Source organism: Eufriesea mexicana, unplaced genomic scaffold (genome assembly GCF_001483705.2).
Source record: "Eufriesea mexicana isolate 0111107269 unplaced genomic scaffold, ASM148370v2 scaffold1272, whole genome shotgun sequence".
In the NCBI taxonomy this organism is placed as follows: domain Eukaryota; kingdom Metazoa; phylum Arthropoda; class Insecta; order Hymenoptera; family Apidae; genus Eufriesea; species Eufriesea mexicana.
This window is the reverse complement of record NW_016909436.1, coordinates 115,596-124,626: the sequence shown is the minus strand read 5'-3', so window position 1 is coordinate 124,626 and position 9,031 is coordinate 115,596. Positions and strand designations below refer to the sequence as shown.

The following is a 9,031-nucleotide window of genomic DNA, read 5'->3' as shown; positions in this document are numbered from 1 at the left end:
AAGCTACGAATATTCTCTTCTGATGTTACCTTTCAACACGGGAAATTCCGTTTGATGAAGTATTTAAACGCTTCTCGAAAATTCGCAGGAGCTGTGGCTCGGTGCGCTGAATGATACGCCGTAGACAATGTTGGGTATGTGTAAGACTGAGAACGGGAATTAAACGCTACGTCAATTGCATACAATGAAATAGCATTTATCGACGGGAGCGAGAGAACGCGAGTGGTTAAATAATCGCGTGTGCGTTGATAAACGGCGAAGCAGATTTCGATAATTAGCGAACGTCGTTGGAAATTCTCTTTCTCCCAGCGCAATGTCAAAGTAAATTTTTGCCGAGTTATTCTCGGTGTTTCGAGGGACACTCGAACGCCACCGGTGGCTGCCAAAATTCTGCAAATAGTAAAACCGTCGTAACACCTCGGAACGACGGACGAACCCATCTTGCCGTGCACCTATAGCTCTGCATTTTCACTGACGGCCAACTATCCCAAGGTTCGAGTAGAGAGCCACAGTGACTGATCAGACGGTGCATAGCTGCGAACAGAGGAAGCTTTAACTCCGCGCCGTGTCGGCTTGCTGATTCCTCGCGAAGGCGGTTTCGTGGTTTCGTAATCGATTACATAAAGCAACGGCGAATCGTCGAGTTCCTGTGCGCGTGGTTTCACCAGAAGCTAGAAGCGAGCTCGGGGAAAAATGGGTCGACGAAATCTGTGGAGGCTGTCGAATCTCAGGGACACTCGAAATCGATCGTCGGTACCTAGCTCGCACGATTTTTGCCAACAATACCAGCGGCCTATAAAACCACAGCAGATACCCCTCCTCCCTCCCGCGCTTGGCTTCGTTATATTGGATTCTGCGAATCAATAAACCTCGCTTGCGTCACGACTATGCTGATCCTAATGCACCGAGGTTGCAACGCGTGTTCCAACGCTTCTACACGAAACAGCGGGATCCTCGGTTCGTTTGTTGTCCGCGGAAAAAGGGTACAACTGCGTTGCTCTTGCTCGCTCGGATGAAACGCTCCTCGCCTATGCGTTTCCAGCTATTCGCCACATAACCCGTAACTGCGTTCGCGTGGTCGTATTTTGCGTCAGTGGCTTCCTTCTCCAGATTCGTCGTAATTATTTACAAACGGGATATCGTGTTTCTTACACGGGACAACGCGTATCTATCTTCAGGGGACTTTTCAAATTCCAATCTCTTTGTTAATAAAATTTATTTACGATTTTCTTTTCCAAATTATTATTATTTATTAATTTCGGTCCACGGGTCAAGAAATGAACTTGGTTTAAAATTATCCGCGTTTTCTTTCATCCTTCCATACCATTTGTCTCTATCCTAATGTCTAAACTTTGTATTATATATTCTTTATTCATTGCAGCCTTTCTTCTCTCTACACTTTTCAACCATCTTACTATCTCCTCGTTCTCTCTACCCTCCACTATTTTTTCTAAGTTGTAAGCATATCTATCAACCTTTTCGCAATCGTCTACTAAATGTTTTAGCTCTCGAAACGGCATAGTATTTGTGGCACGGGACAACGCGTGTCTATCTTCCGGGACTTTTAAAACACGAATATTTTGTTCATCAAATTTACCTACGATTTTTCTTTTTCCAAATTTTTTTTTCTTTATTTGGTTATTTAATGTCGCATCAACTACTTATGGCTTATTAGCGGCTTTAGGTAAGTTATAGCCTGTTGTACAGTTTAGTTCGTTTTAGATATCGTAACAGATTCTCCGTTGCGTTGTTGTCTATCAGGTTATCTTTCAGAGCGGGTTTTAAGTTGTGTTCTGGTCGATTTGCAGTGTACTTTCTGCACTCCAAGATAACGTGATCCACTGTCAAGGGCATATTACATGTTTCGCAAGTCTTCTTTGCAAAGGAGGTCCTATGTTTACAATTTAATTCGAAACTGGAGTCGACATTTTGTTTCGTTGAGATATAAATGACGCGATATTAGCGTAATTGGACATTCCCGTAATTTATGATCTCGATGAACCACGAAGACTGACAAGACTGACCAGGCCCCTTCCCATTTTGTATCACGAATTTAGCTGTTTCGCAATTGTAGCCCGGGTTACGGCAAGGTTTTTGAACGTAGCCCCATAGAGAGTGCTACACGCCTTTTACATAACGGGGCTTTATGGTAAATTTGCTAGTATTTCGAAATTCGTGGAGTCCCGCTGACGAAATATGGCTGGAGATTCGTGGTTGTTAGAGGAATCGGCGAGAAAGCAAGACACGGGCGTAACCTCGTGTTTTCGAAGCACGTGTTGTTACAGACTTTTGGCCGGATTTGTTCAGCCATCCCGTCGCAGGAATAATATTTTCCGAATCGCTCGAGGATGTCGGCGTTTCCGCGGGGGAACCGGGCCCCGCGCGCGTGAGAAGATTAAAGATGTCCGTAGGAGTTCAACGATAATTGTTGCAACGGAATTATTATAAATGGCCGTATCTGTGACTGTCATCGGGTGACGCCAGCCGCGGACAAAGTTCACGACGAGCCACGGGCAGTATTTAAGAATCGCAACCTTTCGTCCCGGGGAAGCAAACCGGAGGCAAACGATATGTCAAACGGAGTTCACGGATGACGATTACTAAAAAGGGAACACCGTTGTTAAATGTCACTGCTTTCACCATAACTCCATAACGATCCTTCGCGGTCCAAACAACCATGACTTTCCCTTCTGCCATTTTCTTCAAATTACCGACAAAACGAATACTTACACTCGTTACGTAACCATGGCAATTAAAACTCAGACTAACCAGACGGGTCGAAATTTCTGGTTTCGGGTATTTCGCTCTTAAAGCGAATTTGGGTACTCCTACTTTCATCGGAACCCTGATTTTATTCGTTTTCTCTAACCCTTTGCACTCGAGAGGCGCCTCTCAGTAGCCATTTAATCAGATTCTAAAGCTGGATGTTAATTAACGTGTCAAATTTACAATTACCCAACGATGTTTGGGATATCGAGGTAAAATAAATCTACTTAAGTCTTAAATTGCATACGATTTCTTATTTACTGTTTTAGAAATATCGTCAACCTTCGAATTACTATTTTCCTCTAACGAAAAACTCGCCGAGTGCAAAGGGTTAACATTGGTATTGGTATTGGTGATTACGTGGGATGAGCATATTAAATCTGTCCGCCAAATACTACAAGCAAATAGATACTGATAATTGTTGCCATAAGCGCTGTAACATAGTCAAGTGGCTATGGATACTCTACAGCTTGTGTTGGTTCATGGATTCTGTAAACCTCGTACAAACCGATATCCGACCTGTCTACTATGTAGCATATATTGGATTACGGTAAAAATACACGGCGAATACTACTACTAATATACTATAATGGTGGTAGTAGTATGATGCAAATATAAATTGACCGTATATTAATCAAGTTGACACGTTTTTTTATAGTGACCATTGAAAGATTGAGCAGTATAAAAGAAAAATAACGTTTACAATGCTTCTTTGATTTCAAGAAACACGCGTTTCTTTAATCTCTTATTTGAAAGTATAATTAATAGATCTTTTTCAGTGTCACGCGTGAAAAACAATATCCCTCGAGTGACCACCATTTTCCTTCTCGCAAACACGAGTTCCGCGTACAAGATATCGGAACAAAATTCCAAAATTCCAGTTTTTCCCTCCCTCGTGGTCAAGGTCCGTGCTCCAAGATGGTCAGAATCGCGCGATGACAGAAACAAGTCCGAGAGACGTTTACCTACTTCGAACTTGCCATTCGCAATCCTTTCACGTTTGAATTTTTTCGCGAAACGAAGAGCAAAGAGGCTTCGTTGGCGGACGACAAGGAAAAAGAGGGAAAAAAGAGGGAAGAGACGCGAACGATTCACTAGCAGAACGCTGCTACGCGTCCGGAATGGAACAACGAGGAACAATGGCGCGCCTCGCACTCGGCTTTCTGGCGTTATTCTCGGCCAGCCTGAGGGCGATCCTGAAGTTGATGGATCGGCTGGTGACGCGTGAAAAGCGATCGTGCTTCCGCGAACTTCGTTCGCCTTCGACGTTCAAAGCAAGATGTATCGCGGCTCGCGTGCGATGACTGCTCGAACGCTTCGAGGATTACCAAACGCGAGGCGTCGAGGTCGGATCGACGCGAAGCTCGAGCTTTCGGTTTCCCGATGCGTGGAAAGTCGTTTGTCGGCCTTTGTTCCACTGCCAACGAGAAAACGCCGGTTCCCCGCTTTTGCTTTCGATTAACCCAATCATCCGCGATATCCCGTAAACGATTAATAGTCGAACAAAAATGATTTCTTGGGAATAAATGTCAAATAAAATTATAATAATATAATTATAATTTTCGCAGATGATAACGGAATGGATGACAATCTTCGGTAGCTGAGATGGCAAGAAGCTGCGAGGGGAGGGATTGTTTGGCTAGAATAAACTAGGATTTGACATCGTATATTAGAGATTACAAGTTTCAACATTGTAAATCGTTTTCTTAATTACGTTTGAATAATTTTTCCCTTGTCAGATATACGAGGTGATATATAAGGAGATAATGGCAGATAATGGGTGGCCTTTTCTGTCCTACGATCTTCATTTGCGGAACGAGAAGAGGGGAAAGTAGGCAAGGTTAAATGCTAGTTAAGAGGCAATTATTTTGCAATTTTCTGGCAAGAATATTCTACATATGTGCGGGTGATTATGAACACGGACTGAGTTGTATATAGGTCGTTTCGAAACATCGAGAATTTTACCTTCAGAAAAATTCCAGGCGTAATTTTGACGCGACTGCACACTCGATTCTGAGAAAACCATTGCGACACCCATTTCAAAATAACTAGTTTCCTGTTATCCATCGAAAATTTAACTCTTTCTCACACTCCCGTTTAATTAACAGTCCCCAGGCAAATCAAGCTTCTCATCGAGCAACCAAGCCTTTTGCATCGTCCAAAAATTAAAAGAAAAGGAAAAACTTTAGAAATTGCAGCGGCACGTGCAAATAGAAGATCCCTAGCATGGCGTAAAAGCAGACGCTGATTTACAAGGCCAATAGCGTTTATCGCGCGGGCAAAGTCTGTAAAACGAGGCAGAGGTCCGGGAGCCTTTTCAGGGCTGGATAGACGCGCTCTTTCTCACCCTGTCCCGGCATTAGGGGAACGAGATAACCGGACGCGAGCGAAAGAAGTGGTGGGCGATGAAATTTCGACTTTCGCCTCACCCCCTCGTAAAACGCGTCTGCACGCGTTGCTCGATGGCCCAGTAAAGGCCGAATGTGTCGGGGAAATTTATTTCGATCACGAGACCGGATGAATTGTAGCTTCAGCGAGAACTCGTCCCGATTTTCTCCTTTTCCCTGCACCCCGTACGTGGAATTTGCGTTTCGTGTTTCCAGGCTTTTCCACCTACCCCGTGGCTCTTTCGCCGGCCATGTACACACGCGCGCACGTATACAGGTGCGCATACGCGCGCGAGCTACCCTCCGCAGGGAAGAAAGAGGCGAGATTGAATTTGCATTACCTTCGTGATCGCTCGGAAGGGTGAAACGCGATTTCGCGAATGAAACGGAGAACGTGATTTTCTTGTTAATCGTGCCGGTGATCGTGAAATACGCAGAATTCTGCAGTTGAATGAAAAGGAACTTTACTGGAAAAGATTCGACTGTATAACGAACAGCGTGGAACGAAACGATTTTAAAACTCGATGCACGTATAGTTCATAAGCGAGATCGGTGGTCCACGTGTTTGACGTTAAAGAAAATACGCTAAAAATATCGTTGATCATTCCTAGAAGAGCGCATCTCCGATGGATTCTCGTGCGAACGACTCGTGTTCCAATTTCGAGTTTCGAGATGCACGATTTCAAAACGAACCTCTTTAAACGCCAACAGCCTTTTAGTCTCTCGTGCAAATTTTTAACGCGTCTCGATAAATCAGCGGAGTATATAAAAATTGTGTTCCAAGTAGGTCAACAGGGAAACTCATATTTTATTCATACCGCCGATCTGCGCGTTTCAAAACCTCGCATTTCGAACAGCAGATTCTAATTCGCTGCTGTGTCACGGTCTCCTGTTCTCGGACAAGGTTCGAGCCCCGGAGACTTCGCAGCGAGCCGTAAAGCGGTAATCTCGCAGCTCGTGCTCCTTTCAGCAGCGATAACTGGAAAAATCGTGGAAGCAGCGTTACCTATCGCGGTTAATCACGGCGAAACGCACTCGACCCGCTCGTAATCTCCGATAATCGCTTTCCCGACGCGGCGATAATGGAGAGGGTCCGCGAGGCTGGCGAATCGTCACGCGATAATTAGCAGAGGACACTAATTACCAGGAGACGCGGAGTTCGTTGAGCACGATTGATTTTATACCCAACTAAACCCGGCGTCTACGCCACGCGTGCACCCCTGTCGAAACCCCGACCTCCTTTCTTTCCACCGGTGACTACGTTTAATCTCGCCTGCCATAATGCAGCACCCACGCGAGAATTTATCGTCAGCGAGAATTCTTCGGCGCAGGGGTAGGTATTAATTTTCGACCAACCCGCCAGAGACATTCGTTAATTACCAGCCGATTTTCCCCAGTCTCGAGCACCATTGAATTTCGCGTCGCTGCGGAGGGGTGAATAACGACGATTACAATTAGATTCGAAATTAATAGAAAAGCTCGAGCGAAATTCTCAATTTTCCACGGTGTAAATAATTTATAAATTCGTCGGTTTCTTTAAAGACCGAGCAAAATTGTTCCACAACTATCCTTTGCTATGGAGGACGACAGCGGCAGACAGAACGAGACGAGGGTCCCGGTGACCAGCCCTGGCTGACATGTTTGCACCGGCCTCGAAAGCTTTATTTGCCGAGCGAGATTTTCCAATTAAACCGTGATTAATCCGCGCGACGAATGCTTAGGACGGAATGTTTACGGCGCAGGGGAAATAAGTTGCCGGTATACAGAGCGTCGAAAATCGATACACACGGCAGGGTGGTGTGGGTGTGGGTGGGTGCAGAGGAATCGACGATAATCCGATTTCGATGGACGGCACGAGTTGGATAATTCGTTTGCCTCGTGCCACTGCACCGAGAGAGCGAGTACACGAGTGAACGCTAGAGAGAGAGAGAGAGAGAAGGAGAGCCTGTCCTTCTCTCTAGAGAGAGAGAGAGAGAGAGAGAGAGAGAGAGAGAGAGAGAGAGAGAGAGAGAGAGAAGGAGAGCCTGTCCTTCTCCCTATTTCTCTTTTCCCTATTCTCCTCTCCGTCGCCGATGGGTCTATTGAATTCCGTTTTCCTCGACTCGCGTGACTCGAATCGCGAAAAAATTCGAACCGCGCGGAGGAAACGCGCGCTCGCGATCGTTCGAAATGACTTCACGTTTCGCGAAATACGGGAAACGAATCGCCGATAAAATTCTCCGTCCGAACGGTTATTTGTATCGCTGCGATTTTTTAACCATCACGGACGTCGGACTAATCGGCTCGGACCTCGATTCGTTCACTGCTGGCTTTATATAATCACGGCAGATAAAATTGGAGAATATTCGAGGTTAAATCGAAAAAGAGATTGCGTCTATTTACGACGTACGAATATAGATGGAGAACGGAAATACATCAGGGCAGGAGAAAAAATGGTATTTCGATGTTAAATAGTTCGGAGATGGATGTAAATACATCGTATCGAAAAGAGCGCCATTTTCGAAGCGAAACGCTGATTCGCGCATGCGCGATAAGATCCTCGGAATGGCTACCTTGCATAACGTGTAAAAGCTTTCGAGGCGAGGGTATTTTACGAGGGAATAAAAATATTTCAGTTTGCCATCCTTTGCTTAAGAATGTCCCCAGAGTTAGAAATTATTTCGCAATCTGTTTACGTTGCGCAAGGAAGAAGGTAAAGATCATCGGTGCGAACGACGTTGACGATTAATGAAGTGTTCAATATACGTTATCGATCAACTTTCACGAGATGCGTTCGAAGATTCGAGCCCACGAATAATTTTTAATATCGATTTTATAAACGGTATAAATTTGAATAATAATCACGAATATCCCCATCCACTTTACTATACGTTCCGTTTTAATCGATAATAAAAGTAGTCCCGTAAAAATGCGCGCGTAAACAAAAACAAAATCTGCATCCTGCTTTGTGTACGCACCATTATAATCCATCAGGCTATTGCAATCAATTAATTCGTCAAACGCGAGTCACTGACGCGTCGCGCCATCTCGAATAGCGGCTGCGACCTTGCTATTATTGTCGCACTATTTTCGTAAGCAGCCCGAGCAATCTGACGTAAATAAATGCGTAAATACCTATATCGCGTTTTGACCCATTAATTCATTAACGCGCCTAATTCGTTAATTCGTTCAACGCGCACGCGATGCGTCACACGATCCAGAAACGCGAATGGAAATCGTTATTTCCGCAGTAGGAAAAGCACGTTCCAGACGGCGTTACGACCTTAACGTAATTTGTCGTAATAGGTATGTTTGTTTGATGTAATACCAAGAGGCTGACTCACCGTGCGATCGTTCCAGATCACGGCGACCTTGAAGAAAAGCGAAACGCCTCGCATCGACTGACAACGGGTACGATTTCCAGATCGATGCATCGAACCGACGGATATTCGTTTACCTTTTCAACGAGACTGCACATTCCAACGGACGAATCACGCCTATGCATCGAACTTCGCGATGCTACGACACTGCGTACCTCTTTTACCGTTAAAACTCGATATCGATGTCCACTCGATCGATAATCTCGCTCGTAAATATATCCAGCTCTATATTTCGCCAACGCGTTACCAACACGTATATTCGGAACTTTCGAAATGTTTCTAGAATGCGCACTTTTATATACGTCACTACCACGACTTATTTTCCCGTCGATTCTAGTACGAAGACGATATACGCGTGTTAGAAGTATACGATACAACGTTCGACGCAACGTTTCGAACGGCGTATATACGCGAAGATACGCGAGAGCAGCGATTCGATATATCGAGCGCCATGATGGAATATCGAGGAATCAGGCGCGATTACTGCGCCACAGACGCGGCAAATGTGCGCCTGAACCG

At 45.0% G+C, this 9,031-nt stretch overlaps 1 protein-coding gene across 3 annotated transcripts in view; it reads right to left on the bottom strand.

Annotated features, from left to right (window-relative positions):
* LOC108547876 (protein Tob1) overlaps positions 1–9,031 on the bottom strand; it is a 152,163-nt gene that overhangs the window by 57,564 nt on the left and 85,568 nt on the right. Inside the window, exon 1 of one of the 3 annotated variants that reach the window (XM_017900583.1) lies at positions 8,477–8,643. The exons of the other annotated variants lie outside the window; for them this stretch is intronic. The gene's annotated coding sequence lies outside the window, so the exon portion shown is untranslated. Of the gene's footprint in view, positions 1–8,476; positions 8,644–9,031 lie in introns of those variants that run through there. 3 annotated transcript variants of the gene reach the window in all.